At 45.5% G+C, this 23028-nt stretch overlaps 1 pseudogene; it reads left to right on the forward strand.

The window, feature by feature from the left end:
- LOC143389656 (teneurin-4-like) overlaps positions 1 to 23028 on the forward strand; it is a 648816-nt pseudogene that overhangs the window by 574860 nt on the left and 50928 nt on the right.

Consider the following 23028-nt stretch of genomic DNA (forward strand, 5'->3'; position numbering starts at 1 on the left):
TGATTTCCAATTATTAGAAAATCCCCAAAGAGAGATAAATCAGAAGATGCTGGCCTGCATGTACATAAGGGGCAGCAGCCAGGGTAGCTCCCAAAAGGAAACCATCCCCAGAGGGCTGATTATTGTCTAGGCAGAATCTGAAGATACGTATGTCAGGAGAAGGCTGGCTAGTAGCCAACATCAGGGGATAAGATATGTTAGTAATTCTCTGGAAGGACAAAGTTCCTGCAATAAGAAATTAAATTGTCCTCCATTAAAGAAAGCCTCTCTCAGTACCAGCTGAATACAATTGATGGAATAAATCTTTCCCATTAGTAGAGAGATAATTTTACATAAATATATTGGGAGACCTTCAGAGCAGGACTAAAAGTCTTTGCTGAGTTTCGCCTGCTTAACTTGTTTGTCATGTAATTGCATTTAGACCAAGGGCCTCGGAAGGAAACCACTGACTGAATTAGCTTTAACCAGATTGTGGGGAGAGAAGTGGGGTGGGGGTGGGGTGCCTGATGCATTGTGGGTAGTTGTTCTTGCCTTCAGAAAGGACAAGCTGACACTAGTGAGACCAGCTGCTTACAAGCCTGGTGTTAATTGCTTTTCTCATCAAACAGAGAAAAGTTTATCACTCTAGGAAGGTAGAGATGTGGGTACCTAATAAGGCAAGGACAAAGTTTGAGATCTTTCTTCGTGAATGCCCATGGGCCTCATCAGTGGTTCTTCCCTTGGCCAGAAAAAAAGCCTTCTCTCTTTTTTTGAGCACAGTAATATGAGCATCTTTTCCTCAGACTTGTCTTGTCATCGAGGGCTGGTCTGCAGTGTCCTGATCCTTAGGATGCTGACAGAAACCAGCACATTCATTCCCACCAATTGCCCATGGCAAATAGGTTGGTCTAGCACTGGACCCAGAGTTATAAGGCCCCAAGTCATGCCAAGCTACGATACCACTTCCTACATGGCTTTGACCAAATAACGTACGATACCACTTCCTACATGGCTTTGACCAAATAACGTAACCTCTTCATTTCCTCTTCTATAAAGTAAGAGGTTCCACTAGCCCCATGATTTTCTAGCTCCCTTCTCCAAACACTAAGACTCCCAGAGTGATCTTCAGAGCCAACCCAAAGGAAGAGGCCTTTGCCTCTGCTTCATGTAGAGAAGATCTTCTCTTCCTTTGTTTTCCACATTGGGAAATTTATAAAAGTTATCTGTATAAAGGTTCTACTTCCCACTTATTTGCTCAATACCCCCACCCACTTTTTTTTTTCCAACTGTGACCTAGTACTTGTTAGGTATAGTACAGACACTGTAGAGAGAAAGAAAGGAAGAGAACTTGACTCTGCCCTCAAAGAGCTCAGGTTCTGTTGGAGACAAAAAAAAAAGTATATGGTCTAAAGGTGTTTGTATCAGGTTTTGAGGGTCAGAGGGTCTGGTTCTGATTAGGGACATCAAGAACGATTTCAGGGAAGAAGTATCACTTGAAGTGGGTCTTTAGGAATGAGAATGTTGGGAAGGGGCTACAGAAATGACATTTTAGGCAGACAGAAGAGCATTATAGTGACACAGGGGCACAAAGCAACATTTGCCTGGCACGATGTTCAGTTAAAGCATGCGGTTTGCTGACTAGAATACAGAGGAAGAATGGGGCAGGGTGGATTGCTGGGAGAGATGACAGGTTCCAGAATCCATCCCATCAGAATGCTACATCTACCCTTCTCTCACTAATGCCAGATGAAAGCAAGTACCCTCTATCCTGTTCACTTTCTTGTACATTCAGTTCCAATGAGACAGCTAATGACAGTAATAGCCATTGCTTCTTATGGAGCTTACAAGTATGAAAAAAACAGGCTCAAAGAATTGTCACATACCTGCACAATTCAGAAAGCTAGGAAGCAGCAGAGCTGGCATTTGAACCTGGAACCCCTCACTCCAAATCCATATGTATAACTACACTGTATTGCCCTCTGGAATCAGCTTTCTCTACTTACAGCATAATATGATATTCTTAGGAATATTACGATATTCTTATGTTTTATTTGAAGAGCTGTTCTCTCAAGGATACTTTGATACCTTAAATTGAGGTGATATTTTTAAGAGGTTATTGTTTATCTGGAGTGACTACCATGAGCCCCTGGGTATAAGATGCATCTGAGTGATTATTCGTCTGTCTTCTGACCTCTGGAAGTTCCCTGCCAGCCAGGACTCTGACCATGGAAGGCACCTCAAGTCATTCTCTCTTCTTTTCCCACAGGCATGCATGTGTCATCCGTGGTCAAGTAATGACATCAGATGGGACCCCACTTGTTGGTGTGAACATCAGTTTCATCAATAACCCGCTCTTTGGGTATACAATCAGCAGGCAAGATGGCAGGTAGGAGACTTTTTATGGGCCAGGAAGAGTGAAGGCCTTATTCTCATGGTTTGCCACATAGAAAGAGGATTGGACTTGGATCCAAAAGGCCTGAATTCAAATGTCTCTGCAATTTACTGGTCATAGTATAGCAAGGGTATGACCTTATGCCTGACTCTAGCCTATGACTCCTTGGCCATAAAATAAGCAATTTCTTTTCATGTGAACCTCAAACTAAATATGGGGTACCTTATCCATATTATCCTGCTCCATGAATTATGGTATGAAATACTCTCATCATGTGGACTACTTCCCACAGACCACACAGTTCCAGAAGTCTTAGTTATTCCTCTTGTGTGGTTTCCATCTACAACTGCTCAGGTCTATGGAAGCCATTTAGGTAATAACCTTCTGACCTTAAATTCCTCCAAGAACTATCAGCAGAATGAAGTAAATCTTCCTTAACAACCTTAGCTCTCCCCCATTACATGTGTGTTCTTGGACAGATCTCCTTACCTCTCTAAGCCTGCACTTCTCCAGCGGTTAAATGGTCCCAATGTTATCCATCTCTCAAAATGGTTGTGGGGACTAGATGATATGATGGATGGGGAAACACCTGGCACATTATAGGTGTTTAATAAATCTTAGTTCTGGCCGGGTGCGGTGGTACAAGCCTATAGTCCCGGCAGCTCAGGAGGCAAAGGCAAAAGGATCATGAGTTCAAAGCCAGACCCAGCAACCTAGCAAGGTCCTAAGCAACTCAGTGAGACTCTATCTGTAAATAAAATGCAAAAAGGGCTGGGGCTGCAGTTCAGTGGTTGAGTGCCCCTGGGTTCAATCCCCAGTACCAAAAAATAAAAATAAATAAGTAAATCTTAGTTCCCTGCTCCACTCAGATTAATTGCTATATTTAAGGTCTGACACATACTAAGTCTATAATAAATATAACTGATACTAAAATTACAAATTATTGAATAATAAGGAGGCGATGGTGACAGGATAGGCAATGAGAATATTTTGGAGAACAGGGAAGGAGGAGCAAAGTGGAATATTTAGGCTGTCAGTGGTGACAAGTCCTCTATTTTTAATAAAATCAGGTGGTGGCATTCCATCTGACTAACTGTGGGCCCATAAGGTTGATTTTCACTCTGTGTTGGAAATTATGCTCCAGCCTGATTGATTTTAGCACCTCTTTAATCCAATATCAGATGTGAGCATGTCCCGGCCGAGGTGCTAATGAAGTAGGGGCTCATCTGTTTGTAGACATGTGTGCCTCTTAGACAGGGCTGGCAAGCTTGGCATGGGAGCCTCCCCACCTCCCTGCAAATGGGAAGGGGCCCAGCTGGAAGAGGTTCATGGCCAGCCCCCAGGGGTAACTGGCTAGGCCAGGCCACCCCTCCCTGCCCTGCATACATTCCAACCAGGAAGCACATCAGTGCAGACTCCCACTACAGTGCAAAGGAGTCTCCATTATGCACTGCCCTCACTGCCTGCTGGTTTGGGGCTCTCGGCTTTATGGAAATGGCTCATGTGAGCCTCCTAGGCAACAGGTGTCCTCACTACATGATTACCTGCTGGGAAACAGTCATCAAAAAGGAGCCTGGAGGACTGTTCTTTTTTGCCATGAAATTGTCAGTCACTCATGGGGTGACAGATCATCAGTCCTTGCACCCTGCTAGGATTGTCTAGGGTAGGTCCAAAAAACATACAGGGTCTGGCATAAACATGGTGGCCCTTGGGGAAAACTCACTCTCTGGCACCTTTGGGCTGCCCTTTAAAGGTATGGAGGCCCCAGAGGGATAGTCCCTGCATCAGCTTCCTATGTTATGGCATAGTGACCAGTATAACTGCCACTTAGAGATTGTGTTTCTGAGCAGTTCCTACCAATGCATTGTGGGGCTTAAATTTACTTCCCATTGTAGACATTGCATACTGTATGAGGAAGTCGTCATACACTGTCCCCATAATGTCTGAGACTTCATTTGTTACATGTGAGCTGGTTGCATCTTGCCTGTTTCTCTCCTCGCTTCCTTGACCCACCTTCTCTCTTAACTCTCATATCCTTGGAGAAACCATAAGGCCAGAGATACAGTCTGGAGATAAGAGTACATACAAGTGCACTGTAACCCTGGGGACTGATGTGTCTGTGATCCCCACTTTCCAGACAGGCACCATGACACCTGTGGCAGTTCCCCACCCCTGCACACATGCTAATAGACCAGATTTCAGGATTAACAGGAGCTCATAAACAAAACAGTAGCAGAGAAGTTAGCCAAAGAGATCATTAAAGAAATGGAAAATAGGAGTCATGAAGAAAAACTGAAAGAATCGCAGACAGGAGGAACAGCTCAGGCTCATTGAATTGAAAAATGGGATTATATAGAGCATGACACCCAGGAAATGTGTGGGGCCCTGTTCTTTTCCCATCTATCACTCATCTCTCAAATTAATAATGCTGCCAAGTGATTATGGTCATCAGCTTCATTTTACAGATGAGGAAATAGAGGCTTGGAAAGGGAGCATAACTCACCCACGGAGTGTGTAGCAATGCTCAGGCGGCCCTGAGCTGTCTGGGCTTTGTCTGAGAACCAGGCAGGCCTTCTCTTTGGGGTCGGAGTCACATTCTTATCCATAACAAGGTTTTCCCACCAACAAGTGGGCCTGGCCCCAGCCCATTGCACTCAGCGGCTGGCGAGCCAGATGCCCCAGCCTGCTCACAGCCTTGAGAATGTGACTTCTCATGTTTGTCTTTTCTTTCTCCCCACGCTCAGACTCTCATGAAGAGAGCTTTTGATGCTGGCCAAAATTCTGTTTGATAGTTTAAAATGTTCTGTCAAAGCACAGATGCTATTTAGTTCTGTAACAGAAAAGTCACTCTCTGGATATTTCCCCAAAACCATGGAGACCCACCACCTGAACTCTTGGTCCAAAATGAGCTCCTTCCCTGGTGTTTCTCTGTCATTACGAATTGAAGGAGGTGGAGCCTGACTTCTTCTTCCCAAGTGTGGCATAGAAATCAGGGAAAGTGGGTGGAAAGTTCCTGCAGAGGATAGATAGACAGGATAGACGTCTTTGGAACCTAGGGATGTGAATCTGGGAGTGCCATGTACCAAGAGCAGGATTGGGCACTAGATCAGGGCAGTCGAGCATAAAACCCTTGTAGCTTCTAGGGGAAGGGAAAGCAAGCTGGAGCAACAGGCCCAATCCCATAAAGTGGGTTTATCAGACTAAAGGTGAGAGCCGACCCTGGGTCTCTCAAACCAACTGCACAGGTGAATCCAGGTTGAATTGCAACCACCAAGTGAGAAGGGAACAAGCACTAGGAAGGCAGGTGCTGCTTAGACCTATCTACCATCCACAGGAGCTGTGTACAGGCTGGGCTATCAGCTCTCAGAGCCGTGTCATGGTGATCTCATCTCAACTGACAGTGCCACTCAGTCTTCTGGCCCCCTTTTAGTTATAAAATGCTGTGATTCTAATTTTATTGTCTCTAAAGTGTTCAGCTATTTGGAATTGAAAAGGCCTTTGTTGAATAATCTATCGTAATCAGAGCCAAAATTGCTGTAGAGTCACAGAATCATTCAGAGTCACAGAATCTGAGTGACTTAAGAATAATCCACTTGAACCTTTGCATTTTACCATGAGAAAACTGAGGATCAGAGAAGCTAAATGACTTACTTGAGGCTGCACAGTAGTTCATGTCAGAACCAGGAAGAGGCTTAGGGTTCCCAACAACTGAGTCAGAGCTTGTTCTGCTGACTTTTTATCGGGCTTCAGCTCTGACCCAGGTAAAAGGCCAACGCGCCAGGAGCACCACAGCAGCAGATTTGTTGATATCCTGTGCCCTGAAGACTGGCTCTTTTAATAGTAGCTAATCTGCCTCCGGTAAATTTTCTATGGTGAGTCACTTGACAACACAGCAACCACAAAGGCCTCTGGAGTCACTGTCACCACTGTGGCTGCAGACAAGTCTTTAGGTGTTAAGTCTCCTCACTGAGTGCTCAGACCCTTTGTGTAATTTTTTCTCCTCTTTCTTCTCCCCATCCTCCTGGTTTTCCTGCTCCCCCCTCCTCTCCCCCACCCTCCCTCCCTCCACACAGCTTTGACTTGGTCACAAATGGTGGTGTCTCCATCATCCTGCGGTTTGAGCGGGCGCCTTTCATCACACAGGAGCACACCCTTTGGCTGCCCTGGGATCGCTTCTTTGTCATGGAAACCATCATCATGCGGCATGAAGAGAATGAGATTCCCAGCTGCGACCTGAGCAACTTCGCCCGCCCCAACCCCGTTGTGTCTCCATCCCCGTTGACGTCCTTTACCAGCTCCTGTGCAGAGAAAGGCCCCATTGTGCCAGAAATTCAGGTACCCGGCTTTCCTGGCTGCATATCATTTAGGAGATCTCAGAGACTGTACTTCTCTGGAGTCTGGGTCAGACCCTCTCAGCCCATCTTGTTGAATCCAGCTGCCAAACTCCCTGATAGGCATGATGTCAGGACATGCGGGCCACCTTTCCTACACACTGAAAGCACCTGAGCACCTGCAACCTACCTGGCTCTGGCTACAGTAAATACCCTCTCCCTTTCCCCTGTCATCCAGCTCAGTCTGCTTTCCTTTACCAGAGCCTGCAGGGTGTCCCCTCTCTCAGTATTTCTGTTGAGAGTATTTATAATAATAGGTTGAACCACGAGGAATAAGCCACGGGATCCCAAATAGCAAGCATTATAATAAAGATTAAATGAGAAGAATGTGTATGAGGTACTTAGCACGTCTGACACCTAGTAAGTGTTCAATAAATTTTAGCTATTATTATTATTAAGATTACTTAACACACGCTGCCTTCACGCCAATTAAGGATTGCTTTGGCTCAAATCTATACACGCAAGTGTTTTACTTAATTATCATTAAAAGAAAGTAATTGGGAAAAATGCATTTTAATCTGATAGAAATCAAGATGGATTCATGGCTTGACAAAGAACCCCTGAGTTGAATGTCCTCTACCATCCCCAGGCTGGTTTCCAGGGGCAGAAAGAAAGGCCTGAGGAAGGGGAGATGTATCAACCAGAAGTCCAGGAGAAGCCCTGGTCTCCTGGCCTGCCTAATGAGAACTCTGGTGCTGTGCATGTTAATGGATGGCCCTGGTGCTGCAGAGCAGAGAGTTTATACATTTATGTGTGTATTTCACGCCTGGCTGAGCAAACACATCTCTCTGTGCGTACCCTGTTGAGTGGCTTCCAATGCCGGCCCACAAGAAGGAAATACAACCATTGGAAAAGTCTCATTGCACACACAGGTTGCAAGCTCACTCCTTTTCAGAGATTCAGCACCTGTCTCCTGTCTCAATGACCAGGCTGACCTTTCTATGAAATGGTTGTCAGTGGAGACAGAACTTGCTGGAGAGAACTAATTTGTTACTCAACCCTGGCTCTGCTCCAGCTAGACATTTTTCCCAGGAGCAGGGACTTTGGAACAAATGAGGTTCAAGGTCGCACCCTCTTTACACTGCTCTCTGAGCCAGCTGCCTACAGGGCTAGTTGGGGCACAAACCTTGCTTATTGTCAGACTCACGAAAAACATGAAAACAGACTCCAGGGTTTTGCCAGTTTAGTCATTGGTTAGCCTTTGCAAGTGCTGGCAGGTGCAAAATGTAAAGGGTACACTCAGGAAGGGTGTTGTGTATGAGAGCGTGGGGATAGCTCTGGCTCCTGCCTATGCTTCACCAAGGTGTACCACCTGCTTTGCCTTACAAGCTGTGACTTCGGAAGACTGTCATGGGTTAAGGCCAACCCCTACAATTCCCTGTATCCTGGAGAGCAGGGTTTGGACAAATGTTCCCACCTGTCTATGGGATGGACAGAAAAAGGCCCAGCTTATCTGTGCACACAAGGTAAAATACTCATTGTCCCTTGAATGGACATGCCAGCCTTGACTGATTCAGTGTTCAATGTTTTAATGAGAGAGAGTCCACAAGCTAACAAAAGTCCTCCACTTTGGCCACATACCTGATTATCTGGCATCCACTGACTCTTCTACCTTGGGCTGGGCCCACAGCACCCAGCAGAAAAAGCACTGCCTTCCCCAACACTCCATTCATCTGTCACGGGAGCGTTGTGGGGATCCCATATGTACTGAGACCCCATGCTGCCAATCCAGCCTCTCTGGGGGTGAGCAGAGGCCTCGGCATTGATCCTTGCCAAGCTGTACCCTCAGCTCTTAACTCTGCCTGGTCATTTGTTTGGTCAGCCTCACATAGTCTCCGTGTACTTTCCTGGAAAGTAACACCATTTGAAACAGATCTCATTTTAAGGAAATTTTGAGAAGCTTCCCTTCTTGCTCAAGCAGCTGTCCACATTAGTCTGAGAGGAAGATCTCTCTTCTTAGGATCCCCCACTTTCAGCTCTGCTGACACCCATTGCACCATTGTCCTACCCAACATTGAGGTGCTGGCCACTTCGTATCCATGACCTTGCTCAGCCCTGTGCTAATCCAGGGAGGAAACTGGGCTGCAGAGCCTCCATGAGTCTTTTAGGATGGCACAGCTCGTGAGAGGCAGCCTGCTGCCAGGGGTCTCCTAAGCATTATCTTGTGTGTTTCTCTCAATAATGGGATGCCGTGTTGCCATCCATGTTACAGAGGAGGAGCCAAAGCTCATCGAGGTGTGGTGGCTCATGCAGGGATATGCCACATAAGAGCTGGCCGGCCAGAGACCGGTCTTCAGGTTTCCTTTCTCCTCCCTCAATTTCTTTTCTCCTTTCTCTTCCTTTTTTCCCCCTTTCTCCTCCTGGCTCTTCTCACCTTCCATTCTCCCCTCTTCTCTTTTCTTCCTCCTCCTCCCCTTGCCCACCGTCTTCCACTCTATTTCATCCTCTGCCTCCTGAACACCAGAATCCATGGGCCATGGCTGTCCTCCTTCCCTTGAGTGATCCAGTGACCATCCCCAACTGTGATCTATCTTGCTTTCTAGGCTCTGCAAGAGGAAATCGCCATCTCTGGTTGCAAGATGAGGCTGAGCTACCTGAGCAGCCGCACCCTAGGCTACAAATCTGTCCTGAGGATCAGCCTCACCCACCCCACCATCCCCTTTAACCTCATGAAGGTCCACCTCATGGTGGCGGTGGAGGGCCGCCTCTTCAGGAAGTGGTTTGCTGCAGCTCCCGACCTGTCCTACTATTTCATGTGGGACAAGACAGACGTCTACAACCAGAAGGTGCTTGGGCTCTCAGAAGCCTTCGGTAAGCCGCCTGCTGCAGAACGCCCCCGCCTCCCCCCAGAGCGACTCTTGTCACCTTCTTGACTATTTTTTCCTCCCTTCTTCTTCTCAGATCAAAAAATGTCTTAACTGCCCTTTAAGGTCTCTCAGTGACCATCCATAACATTGAAGAATGTATTGAAAGACCTAAATGTGGGAAATCCCACATTAAAAATGGCTACAAAACCCAAACAGCCCTCAAAAAGCACTGTGATGAGCTAAAAGATGCCGTGTGCCACAAAGGCCCAGCCTGTGGGCTTTGCCTGGCCACCCCACAGCCATCCTGCCTCAACCTAACCCTTAAAGAAGGGGAGCCAAGAAACTGGGCTGCTTCCACATTTTGAGGCACAGGAACTAAGATAGTCCCTTCATCAGAAAGACTTTTTGGGCCTCATGACTTTATTCCCAATCAGAGAAGTTGTTTTTCTGTCATTATTATTGCTGTCTGTTTGTCAATATAAAGCAGAAGCTGGTTCTGGCCTTACCTAGCAGCCCCACTGAGAGCTTGGGCTTCCAGGGGCAGGCTATACTTCTTCCAGCTTCTGGGTCAGTGTAGGGTCCCAGAAAGGGCTCAGAGCGGGTCATTAGCAGTCCTAACACTCAGGGCTGATCCTCCAGGCCCTTAAGGAGTAACTTCTCACCTTGAACCATACTCCAGTCTCATTCCCTTTGCCTAGCCAAGGCAGGATAAGGAAACAGAGAAGCCATGTTGTGTTTAGAAAGGAATAAAGGTAAGGTAGGAAGGAGGGAGGACAGAAGGGAAGGCAGGAGCATGAAGTACATAAGAGATTGTCCCAAGCACCAGCTCTGGGCAAGATGCCCCCCTGTGCATTAGCATCCAGTGAATCCTTACAACCGCCTCCCCAGTCAGAAATCCTGTATGAGGAGGCTGAAACCAGAGAAGTGAGGTGATTTCCCAAGGAGCCACAGCTGGTAATGAGCAGAGCTAGATTTATTCCAGGTCTTCACTACAGTTTGCATTCCCACCTGTCCCACAAAGGAACACTGGGAGCAAACATGGCATCTTTCACTCTTCGCAGTCCCGTTTGTAGATCACGCCACATCTATTGTCTTTTCAGGAAAAAAAAAAAAAAAAAAAACATCTTTCAGTTGAAATGATCATATTTAGTACTCACAGTCAATTAAAAAAGAAGGGTCTGCACAGTGAAATTTCAGGCATGGGCTCACTTTTCTGAGGTCACAGGTGAACAGTAGGAGGTACTGTGACTCGGGGTCATAGGGAAGAGGTGACAGGGACATCGCCAGCCTGTTCCCCATTACCATAGTTGGTCAGCCATCTTTATGGTACATACAAGAAACTGTAAGGGGCTGCCCAGTTGTTAATTCCTGTCTTAAACATAATGTAGGAAATTGTCCACTGGAAAATAGTGCCTATTCAGAAAGACACTTGGAAGAAATAACATTTCTGTCTCTGCTGGTTTCCTTCACAAGGTCACCGACAGGGCCTTTACACACCCAGACTCAAGGAGCCTGCTGTACTTAGCCTTCATCCCAAGTACCTACTGAGGGGCCTGGATTTATGAAACAAAAGTTAAGCCAAAGCATTTGCAAGTTTGGAAAGCTTGAAGCAACTTTTGGCTTCCAAAGTTCCCCAACTGAGCTTATTTTCCATGTATTCATTACAAACAAGTCCAGATTTCTTCCCTGTAAAAATTTGGGAAATAGACAAAGATAGAAAAAGTCATGTGATCCCATGAATAAATACAACTACTTATTAATATTTGAATTTGCTTTCTTTATTCTTGTGTATCTTTATTTTGTTGGCACACATAGATTACTGAAGAAGGCCAGTCTTTTTAAGTGAGCATTACTCCACGAGCGTCCCCATGTCACCATGTGTCTTCACAGGCATAGTTTCCATGGGCTGTGTAATATTCCTGGATTGGACATGCGTAGGTTTGCTCAGTCCCTCACCTCTTTCAGACCTTTAGATTAATTCAAATTTCCAACATTATAAATAATGCTGCAGTGAAGACATTTGTGCATAAAGTATTTTCCTTATTGAAAATAACTTCCCTGGAATTGATTCACCATGGTCCTTTGACAGTATTCAGTACATTTGTTTAACTTTTCCCAGTCGTGTTCAACTGTTCATCAAAAAGGAAAAAATATTTTGAAAACTTGGCATCACTATGTCAGTATTGGATCAGTATTTCACATAGTTCTATTTCCCAGGTTAGAAACATGATCCTTTTTGTCATTGTTGCCTCCTCCTCCTCCCCCCTCCTCCTCTTCTCCTTCCTCCTTATCCTCCTCTTCTTCTTCCTCCTCCTCTCCCTCTTCCTTATCCTCCTCCTCTTCTTCCTCCTCCTCTCCCTCCTCCTCCTCTTCCTCCTCTTCTTCCTCCTCTTCCTCTCTCTCCTCCTCCTCCTCCTCCTCCTCCTCTTCCTCCTCTTCCTCCTTCTCTTCCTCTCCCTCCTCCTCCTCCTCCTCTTCCTCCTCCTCCTTTTGCAAAAGACAAGCAGAGGGCCTTGCCTACAAGTCTAAAGACCAAAGAGGGACTTTGCTCACCCATGCATTTTGCTCTTTTTGGTCCCTACAGTTTCTGTGGGTTATGAGTACGAATCCTGCCCAGATCTGATCCTATGGGAAAAAAGAACAGCAGTGCTGCAGGGCTATGAAATCGATGCATCCAAGCTTGGAGGATGGAGCCTGGATAAACATCATGCCCTCAACATCCAAAGTGGTGAGTGGAATAATAGAATTCCTTGAGCCAGGCCAGGTTGTCACCTTGTGTCCTATTCCCTGGGCCCTCCAAAGAAAAAAGTACACACTTTGAATTACATGGGTTCCTGTGCAATCAGTTCAACAGAAAGCTCAGTCAACAAATATTGCTTGGGTACCTGCTCTCAGCCTATCACTGTGCTAGGCACCAGGGATACAGAAATAAGAGGCTTCAAGACTTTACATGGTCAGAGACAAATACTCACCAGGTAGTTGCATTGCTGTGCACTGGCCACGCCATCACAGTGGGAGGTGCAGGACACCATGGAAGCACACGAAGAACACAGCACTCGGTGATTCAGGGCATCCCTGGGGAGAAGATCCCTGGCCTGAGTCTCAGAGGTCTGCAAGATAACTCTGGGTCTCAAAAAGGTGAACATTCCAGCAGAGGGCACAGTACCTGTGGAAGAGCTGAAGCCTCCAAGAAGAGTACTTGGAGAGAAGAAGGTCCACTGTGATTTGAGCAGAGAATGAGATGAAGGAAAGAGTACCCAAAGCCAAAGCTGGGGGCTGAGCAGCTGGAGCCCAGGGTAGATTAGGACTTTGGACTTCATCCAGAGGCAAATGTCAAGCCTCTGAGAGGTTTCAAGCAGGCAAGTGCCATGATCACATCTGTACTTCCAATAATAACTCAATCCGACTCTTTCAGGGTAGGACAACTAAACATGGTAACCATGTCACGTACCTTCTGCTGAAAAGTACAGTGCATGCCTGTCAAAACCACAGCATGTTTTAAGGAGAAGTTGACAAACTAATTATAAAATTTATAATGAAATGAAGGTTTATAAATAGCTAAGGCAATCTTTAAAATAAGAACACAGAAAATGAGTTTACCAGGTATTAAGTTAAACTAGAAAACTGTAACATCTAAAACTGTGTGGTGTTGGCACAGAAACAGGTAAATGGAGCCCACAGAGCTGAGGCAGGAATTCATTAGCTGATCTGTGAGTGGTGATTAAAATTAGCCTTGGCCACATGTGTCAGAAAAGCCAAAATAGGGCTCAGTGGTAGAGGTCTCACCTAGCATATGTGAGGCACTGGGTTCAATCCTCAGCACCACATAAAAATAAAAAATAAAGAAAAGCCAAAATAGGACTGGAGTTGTGGCTCAGAGGTAGAGCACTCGCCTAGCATATGTGAGGCACTGAGTTCGATCCTCACCTTTCTAGTTCACCTTTCAGGAAAGGATTTCCTGAAACCTAAAAAAGCACCAACTTTAAAGTGGAAAAGCAATTCATTCGACGACATCAAAAATTGAAGCAATCCATTTGATAGCTTTGGCAAAGCTAACAAGTGGCAGCTTGAGAGAAGATTCGTGTGACCCATAAAAGCCAAAACCCTCTCAGGCTGCAGGCTGGAAGGCAAGAGGTAGCCAGTTTGGAAGCTGTGACAATAAGCAGTTGGGGGAAGAATGATCTGGAATGAAAACAACATAAGCTGGGAGGAAGCTTCCCAGTCACTGAGGTCAATCTCCCCATTGGGCTGCAGGGCAGTTAAAGTGTGGTGACTGTGCAAGATCTGTGATCAGCCGGTTAGGAGCAGAACCAGGCACAAACTCCAGTCTCCTGGGAGCACCTCATTCATCTCTATAAATATGTGCCAGTGTCTACTCCATGTCAGGCTTTGTGCTTGGCCCTGGGGCTACAGAAGGGAAAAAAAGACATACTGTCCACACTTGAAATGGTTCTGATGGAAAGGGAGAAAGACACCTAGCAATTAGAATCCACACTGTCACAGAGGTGTGATCAGGGCGCAGGAGCCATGTGCAGCCCATTTGCGAGTCAGGGTAGCTGAACTATCAGGAGCTGAACTCTAGGGCTCGTCCACTTCTCATCTGTGTGGCCCTGAGTGAGCTGCCTGCTCTATTCCCTCTGTACAATAGTGATCTTATCAGTGCCTTCATACGGGTTATGATGACAATTAAGTCAGTGAAACAGTGTGGCCTGCTCAGTCCTTCTGGGTTTCACTGTGGGTGAGGCACAGCCTTGAGAGGTGAGTTGGGAAGTGGTTGACAGAGACTGGGGACCTTGCAAAATCAGGTGACTGTGGCTGACCATAGGAAGAAGGACCCACCTCCTGCTCCCAGATGATTCTGTTCTTCTCTTCTTGTCCCAGGAATCCTGCACAAAGGGAATGGGGAAAACCAGTTTGTGTCTCAGCAGCCACCAGTCATTGGCAGCATCATGGGCAATGGGCGCCGGAGAAGCATCTCCTGCCCCAGCTGCAATGGCCTTGCAGATGGCAACAAGCTCCTGGCCCCCGTGGCCCTCACCTGTGGCTCTGATGGAAGCCTCTATGTGGGTGACTTCAACTACATCCATAGGATCTTCCCCTCTGGAAATGTCACCAACATCCTGGAGCTGAGGTTATGTAAGGCGGTGCCTTCTCTAAGTTCCTGATAACATCCCCTTGCCATCCTAGGGTCCAGCTACATTATCCACTGATCCAGAGAACTGGGACCGACAGTGCCATCCATGTCTGTCAGAATCTGACTTTTCACTCTCCAGATCAACCAGGTGCTGCCTCCCTCGGTGCACTGTGAAGACAAACCACCCTGGGAACAGGGAGATGTCCTTGGCATCCAGGTGACATGGAAGGCTGCTGGCAGACTTCTGGGTGCCATTGAACCTTTTTTGCTCCCTAATTTTAAACTGATTAAAATTAGTCACACAAGTCTCTTTTGTAAAATCAAGGGATGGATGGCATATGCCATGTGGCCCCTATGGCCATGTGCCCAAGTTTGACCCTATTTACTTAGCACTCATCAGAGTTTGCAGCAGTTCCCTTTGATTGACCAGTACTGAGACAAGGCCCCACAGGCCTGACCCAGGCAGGGCCTTTCTGCTCCTCAGGTGCTGCAGAACCAGCTGGGCCACCCTTTTCCCCTCCTTCCATGAGGGCTGGTGCACAGCACAGCTACAGCTCAGGGAGGCCTCCGTGTTTTGCATTGTTTCTCTGTTTCCTGAGCCAGATCTCTTTAGAACCAAAGCACTGTGGGCTCTGGGGCTATGGAGAAGCTGTGCTTTAGAAACAGAGGAGTCCCACCCACCCTACAGGAGAAATGACACCAAGTTCCTTCACAATTATTTTAGGGAATGGGACCCATCTGTCTCCTGGGCAGGGGTCTACATGAGCAGGACAGACCCTTGAACTTGAAAGCCTTTCTCCAATGCAGGCAGGGGAAAGTTGGGCTCCTACTGTTTGCCACATGTAACAGTTCTGTGAGGTTTTTATTATTATTACCCTTTAATAAGTGGGAAAGAGGAGGCCCAGGGAATTTAAAGTGCCTATCCAAGGTCCAGCTTCTAGAATGGCAGACCCAAATCCAGAAGGCCATTACCCAGTTCTGCCTCACCAAAGAATTGTCATCCAACCCAATGAGGACTACTTTGTCTTAATGCCTTATAAATATTCTCTGCTTGAAAGAATCTCATTCTACAGCACATGTGTGAGACGGAGGGCAAAGCTTGCTGGCTCCCTGACAGCCTCCTGGCACTAAGAGAAGTGTTAGCATCTGCCCCCACACACAGAGACAAAAGATGGAAGCTCATATGTGCAGGCCCATAGGAAATCATACATCAGGCTGATGAGAAGTAGGCCTCCAATGGAGTATTCTCTGCCTTTCTTCTATTATGAGGTTGACTGGCATATATATCTGTCAAGACAGAAGAAATTCTGAATGTATTGATTTACTCAGCTACATATATGTACTATAATGGAGAGAGCCAAGGACCAGGGGGTTGCCTCACCTTGGCAGAGAAGCTGTACGACTTTGGACCAAACACTTAACCTCGTTGGGCCTCCACTTTTATATATTTTAAATAAGTGATATCATCTCCCTGCCTCCTTCCCACCACTGTTGTGAGGATCATGTGAGACAGTGAGTAAGTAGAGTAGGGAGGAGTAAATGTAGTTTGGAAAGAAAACTAAGTTAATCATTATATCATCGTCTTGATATATTTTCCTCCAATCATTTCCCCCAGGCCTGTTTCTCTATGCCATGCCCTCCCTTCTAAATATAGCATATCTCCAATTCTGTTTCCTATTGTGAGTAGGTTTCCCACATTTTGATAACTCTTTGTAGGGAAGTGAGGATGTAGAGACAGAGCAGCGAGCCTGTGTATCACTGGGAACGCGTCTATACGGGGAAGGGAAGCTACTGTTCCAGTCTGTGTCTTAGCTCGTTAAGGCAGCGGAATGTGTCATGCTAGTCCTCTTTCCGGAGTCAGCAGTGGGGGTGAGGTGGAACCGTGCCTCCTCTGTGAAATGTAGCTGCTTGTAAGTGAACTCACTGACAAGTAATATCCAATATAAAATATATCAGTGTCATAGCTGCTAAGTCTTTATTTATTACAGTATTGTACAGTAGCATTGCTGTCAAGTTTTCAGGCCGCTAATAATGCTTCTAACCCTGCTGCTAACACCTCATTCTTTCTTCTATTCCCTGCTCTCCTGTCTTCTGTCAGAAATAAAGATTTCAGACATAGGTAAGCCAACCAGTGGAGAATTCCCTGTCTCTCCCCTGCCTTGTTGCATGTTGTATGGTAAGCTACACATGTCAATTTCAGATGGCTCAATGGCAAAGGAATCCTGGGTGATTGGAACGGATTGGGGATAATCAGTGGCAATAAGAGGAAGTCATTAATAATGGTGGCAGTGGGTGGCAAGAGCCTGAACTCTTTGAATCCATGGCAAAGTGAGGTGGTTATCCTATAGTCTGAGGACATGACAGATAGAAGCAACAGGAGAAAGAATTTAAACCATGACATGGTAATTTGAATGCCATAGTCTGCTTAATTCTCAGCATAAATGAGGATATCACTCAGACTGTGCCAAGTGACTGATGGTCATGATGGAAAATTCTGAAAACACATTGATCAGGTGAGGAATCTGAAATTTACACTTCTATGGACATTCCAGGTACCATGGCTTTTGAATCATCCCTGTGATCAATCCACTGATATCATCTAGCAAAGATTGAGCAGGCCACAGGGAATGTATTCAGAGGACAATCCCCAGATAGGAACTTTGTCACAGAATAGGCTTGTCATAGACTCAGAGTGGCAGTACAGCCAGCAGGAGTGAGTCTAGCCAGACACAAAGCAAAGTGATACCTGTCATTGTGGCCTTAGTCTACCCCCTAACAGAGTTCCCTGCCCTGCACACATTAGGGTGACTTGAAAACTAACCACAAGCAGATAGAGCTCTGGTTCAGACAGCCACAGAGGTGGTGCTGAGCTAACCACATGTAGTTTAGTTCAACATGGTGCATGGGTGGTGCTAAGTTGGGATAAAAGAAAGTCTTTGAGATGATGAACAGAGCCAGACAGACCCTAGTTCAATAATTGGATCCATTTCTATATAAGTAGATATTTTATATAATAATTGTATGTATTCTTTTAAAATAATAATAATTAACATGAATAGAGCTTTCACTGTATAGCTGAAAGAGTAGCATTTTGGCCCCAAACCATCTGTGAGGTGGATCCCTGTGAGTACATCCAATGTACAGAGGAGAAAACTGAAGCTCCCCAACTGGGTGGTCTCGAAAGAATTACCTCATTTCTTGAAGTTCTCATTTCTAAATTGAGGTTATTAAAATCTCCCTCAAAGGGTTGGTGTAAGAGTCACAAAGGATGGGGGTTGGGGGCATAGCTCAGTTGGTAGAGTGCTTGCCTTGCATGCATAAGGCCCTGGGTTCAATCCCCAGCACCACACACACACACACACACACACACACACACACACACACACACACACAAGAGTCACAAGGGATTTTACAAAGTATAGAACATTTTCAGGCATAAGGAGGTGCTCAAAAAATGGTCATCATAGCAGTAATGATGATAACAATAACAAGATACATACATTGTTAGAATTACTAATATATTATAACTTATAATTAAATGATGATATTATGATGATACAATGATATCATATTATATGGTGATGATTGTGATGCCTCCATGTTTCCCAAAAAGGAATTGAGTTCTCTTACACCCAAAGACACATGTCTTAAAATTAAACAGGAAGTGGGAACCAAAGTCAAAAAGAAGAAACACGTCTGATTGTACCTCAGAGTGGACTTGATTTCATGGCAGCAGAGCAAGTAAATAGGAAAACATAGAACTACATTTAGGATTTGCATTAACAGAAACAGAAAATATGTTCACATCTCAGAGGAGAAATGTTTTTCCTCACACTGAAATCTGAGCTATTCCATGAGATTTGAATGGAGGATACTGAATTACACATTGCTCTCAACTTCAGTTTTGCAGAACAAAAGTACATTTCCCATAAATATCTTGGATTAAAACATAGCATTTCACACTGAAGCATCAGTCCATGGTGGTAGCTGGCTGGAGAACAACTGAGACACAGGTGACAAGCTAGGAAATTGGGGGCCATATGGCCTTGGGCTGATCACCCAGCCTTTCTGATTTCTAGTCTCATCCTCTATAAATTCAAAGAGCAGTGGTTGGAGTCTCTTTTATTTATGATCTTCAGTGACCTTTTGATATTTCCATTGTATGATTTCAAAACTGGGTTCTTTCCCTCTTTCAATTCATTGTTTTCTCAGGTGCTAAAAACTATTTCTAAAGTGAGCCAAAGTGGAAGGGAAAGGGAACCATTTTGTGTGTTCCAGTTTTCCTAAGTCTATCAGGAAACAGAAAACCCGGTTTCAATAGTGATACCTGAAGATTGGCAAATCCCTTCTGCTCTCTAGACCTCAGTGTACCCCTCAGTAAATATTGAGATAGATTAAATTCTAGAATTTTGTCCTCTAGAAATTTGTCCTCCAGTAGCTGCCTCAGCTGCTCTCAGTAATAGCATTTGGCTGCATAGGGGTGACATCAGCTATGCATACGAGTGTGCACTCCCCAGGACGGGCTTATCTCTGCCTTTGGCTGTTTGGCCTCAGGCTCGGCATGTCCAGGACAAAGACCCATAATCCTTTGGGCATCTTCCTCTTTGGACCCCTTTAGGGAACAAGAATCCTTGCCTCTTTTCAGATCTCTTCCCTAGGTCCCTGAGGAATGCTCAAAGCCTCTTGTTAGAAATACACTTGAACTCAAGTCTCCCTTAAACCTAGCTGCATGTATTAACTCAACAGAACCTTTAAGTGCCCATAAATAGGTTGTGCAGGACAATAATGCATCTCCATACTTAGCTTTTCCATTATGCACCAACATAAGTATTCTGGAGGCTTTGCCAAGGTGACCAGCTTTGCCATTCATTGAGCATTTCTCTCTCTTTCTCTTTTTTTAATGTATCTGGAACTATGCACAGAAATTTATATCCTTCATGCAATTTATATCCTCAGAATCATCCTTTGAAGTTTATATTTTCTCAGATGAAAAAACTGAGGCTCAAAGTAGCAACATGCTTTGCCCAAGGTCACTTCATCAAGTGGGTAGTGGAACTGTATTTATCTGTGTGGCTTTAATACTCAAACCCTTCCCACTAATTCTAAGAACCAGTGCAACAGGTCCTGCCAACTTGCCACCTGATATGGTTGAAGGGCACTCCTGTATATGATGCAGACCTCACTCTGAGACAAAAAGAGAATTCTCACTTATAAGCTGGGATTAGATTACTTTTTGTCACAAAACACTCCTGAATTCTTACCTCCTGCTAAGAACTTTCCTGCAGCTTCCAGAAAGATGGTAGAGTAAGATCTGACTTCAGCTCATTAACTTCAAGAGTGGTACCCTAAAGACCTCTACGTTTTTAGGTCACTTCCAGAGGGGCCAAGGTTATGTTTGAGGAACTAGGAAAGAATGCGTGTCCTTAGAGACTCCTGCAGCAAACTTTGGAAGTAGGTCTATGATATGATTCTGTGCCAACCTTGCTCAGGATACCGGGAATCAGAGTGGATCATACATGGTCCCTGTCCAGGAAATGCTCTCTGTCCACAGAACCAGGCCATCTTCCATCACGTGCCCTGAAACCATTTGTGGTTTATGGAACGTTCCAAGGCCTTGCTACTCAAAAGTACAGGCAACCAACACCAGTATGCTTTGAGAACTGATCAGAAATGCAGACTCTCAAGTTCTACACTCCAGAATCACTAAACTACAATCCACATTGTAGCAAAATCTCCAAGAAATTCATATGCACATTGAAGTTTGAAAAGCACTTCTCAAAAGCCACGGTTCCCAAGTCTGCCTGTGCCTTGTGGTCACCTGGAAAGATCTCAAAGGTAGATGGCCAGGCCCTTTAGTCACTATAGGCAAGGCTTTTTTTTTAAGCTGTATTTAGAACCATCAAACTCAGATCATCAGCAGTGAGTGTTTCCTACATATCCTTAAGCCAGGGAGGCAGATATTCATTCATTCATTCTCTCGTGAACTCAGCAGAACTGTCCAGAGCATTCACTCCACATCAGCCAAATGAGAAGCACAGGGAACTTAAAGTCAATCTCTGCCCAGAAAGAGTTCAAGATTTTACTGAGAAGGCAGACAACTGAGCCGAAGTGCCTTAAGGCACTACAGATAACTAAAAGTGTAATCTGCTGAGGCTCTGGAGACACAGAGGAATGGCCCCTTCAGGAGTGGGAAGAAGTGGGGGTCCAGGAATGGTATTTCAGATGAGGTGGTGCGAGGGCTGAGTCTCTGGATATGGGCGAGAATGAGGTGAATGAGGGCTGTGGAGCTTTGTAGTCCCTGGGCAGCAGTGTGAGGAAGCAGAAAGAACACAGACTTTGGAGTCAAGCAGAGCTGGGTTGAAATGCCCTTAGCAGTTTGTGGTCCTGGTCAAGTCACTGCACCTCTTCTAACTTCAGTTTTCTGAAATAAGGGAAAAAAAAAAGTTCCTACCTTTCACAATAATTGTGAGAAAATGAGGTCATGCAGGTCAAGTGGTAGCACAGTGTCTGAGACAGAGTCAGCATCCATTGGTGGTGTCAGGTACATTGGTATCCATGGGTATCATGTCTGTGGCTCTGTCCTGCCGCCTGGTGAAAGTCCAGGTGGGCATCACAGACACAGGGACAAAGTCCAGGTGGGCATCATGGACACAGGGGTTGCTCCCTGTGCTAGGTAGCATGAGGAAGAAATGACTCCAAGAAGTTCAAAGAGCACAACAAGCTGGAAAGGACTATTAATAATTTCACATAATCCCCTGACAAACCTGTGAGCAAAATGGAGCAGGGACTTCATCATTTGACATCTGAGGAACCTACAACTTGACCTAGTTGGGGGACTTGCCCCAATTAAAACCTATTCTTTCTAAGTTCCCAACTAATATTCTTTCCCCCATGCTTAACTAACCACCAAACCACAAAAGAGGTGGCCACAGCTCTTACAGACTCTGAGATAATCCTGCCAGTGCCATCATCTTCTGGAAGTCACCCACATGAGAAATCTACACAAGTGACATTTCTCTGGGGCAGTGAGACACGAACTGGAAACACGAGCTGGAAACTCAAGGGGCTAATCTAAGTGGACAGGGCCCCCACCAGATTCCCCTGGGGTCCATCTTCTGCCAAGATAGATAGCACCAGTTTATCCCGAGTGATGCACAAAGAAATGAAACAATCAGCCCGACTCTGAGCTGTCAACAGGCATGCTGGAAGATCAGGCTGCTCCGGCATTGCAGGGCAGGATCTAAGGTCACTACACTTTATTTAGCCAGAATCAGTGTCATCGGGGAAGATTAAATCTGTGCTCCAGTATAGAGTAAGTCACAGGAGACATTTCAAGATAAATAGGACACCTGTGCTGTTACCACTGACCCCAAATGAGAAGTAAAAGAAAAGCTAAGTAATTTGAATGCAAATACTACCTAAAATAAGTGAAAGTGGAGATACCATCCATTAAATCAAGCAGCAGCTGTGATGAGCTAGAAGGCACCAAGCTGAACATTGGAAATACAGAAATGAACAAAATCTAGTCTCTAATGTAAGTACTAATGGCTGGGTCTGGGAGAGGACCCACAAATAAATAGCCATGACTATTACATTAAGTGTTGTGTAATCTAGATGCAGACCAGCATGGATCTCAGTGCACAGAGAAAAAAGGTTGGGGAAAGATTGCAAGAAAAGGTACCATCTGAGCTGACACCTGAAGAATGAGTAGAAAAGAGAAGGGGACAGAGCAGGAACAACAGGGACAAAGAGGCCTGAGGCTTGTGGGGTGTAGGGCATGTGTGAGGGAGAGCAGGGAGATGGAGCAGCCCAGCAGGAAGGGCCTGGGGTGCTTCTGAACTTCCTCTGTGAGACAGAAGGATCCTGGAAGGGAAAATGTGGAAATAACATGTTGGTATTTGGGCTAGATCAGGAGGCACAGCCTGGCTACAGGCAGAGAAACCTGGCCCTGGTTTCAGAAGGAGGTGATAGGACAGCTGGGTTAGGGATTCAGAGGAAGGATAACTGGAGAAAGTCATGTCATGTTAGACAAATTCAGGGAGAATAGCCCTGGATCTGGATGCCTGGCTCTGTTAGAAGTAGCCAGTCCCCAAGGACACAACCCAAAGTAAGGGATATTTATGATGAGCAGTCAGGTCCAGCTAAGACCCTCATTGACCCTCACCCCAAAATATTACTGTGCCCCAATCATTATATGTAATTCATAAACACCATTCTGTAAAATAAAATTTTGTTTTTCGAAAGGACCTAAAACCTACATGATTATAAATGTACCATAGCCCTTATTCAACCTTTCTCATTCCCTCACTGCATCTTGAAGGGTGT

Source organism: Callospermophilus lateralis, unplaced genomic scaffold, assembly GCF_048772815.1.
Source record: "Callospermophilus lateralis isolate mCalLat2 unplaced genomic scaffold, mCalLat2.hap1 Scaffold_169, whole genome shotgun sequence".
In the NCBI taxonomy this organism is placed as follows: Eukaryota; Metazoa; Chordata; class Mammalia; order Rodentia; family Sciuridae; genus Callospermophilus; species Callospermophilus lateralis.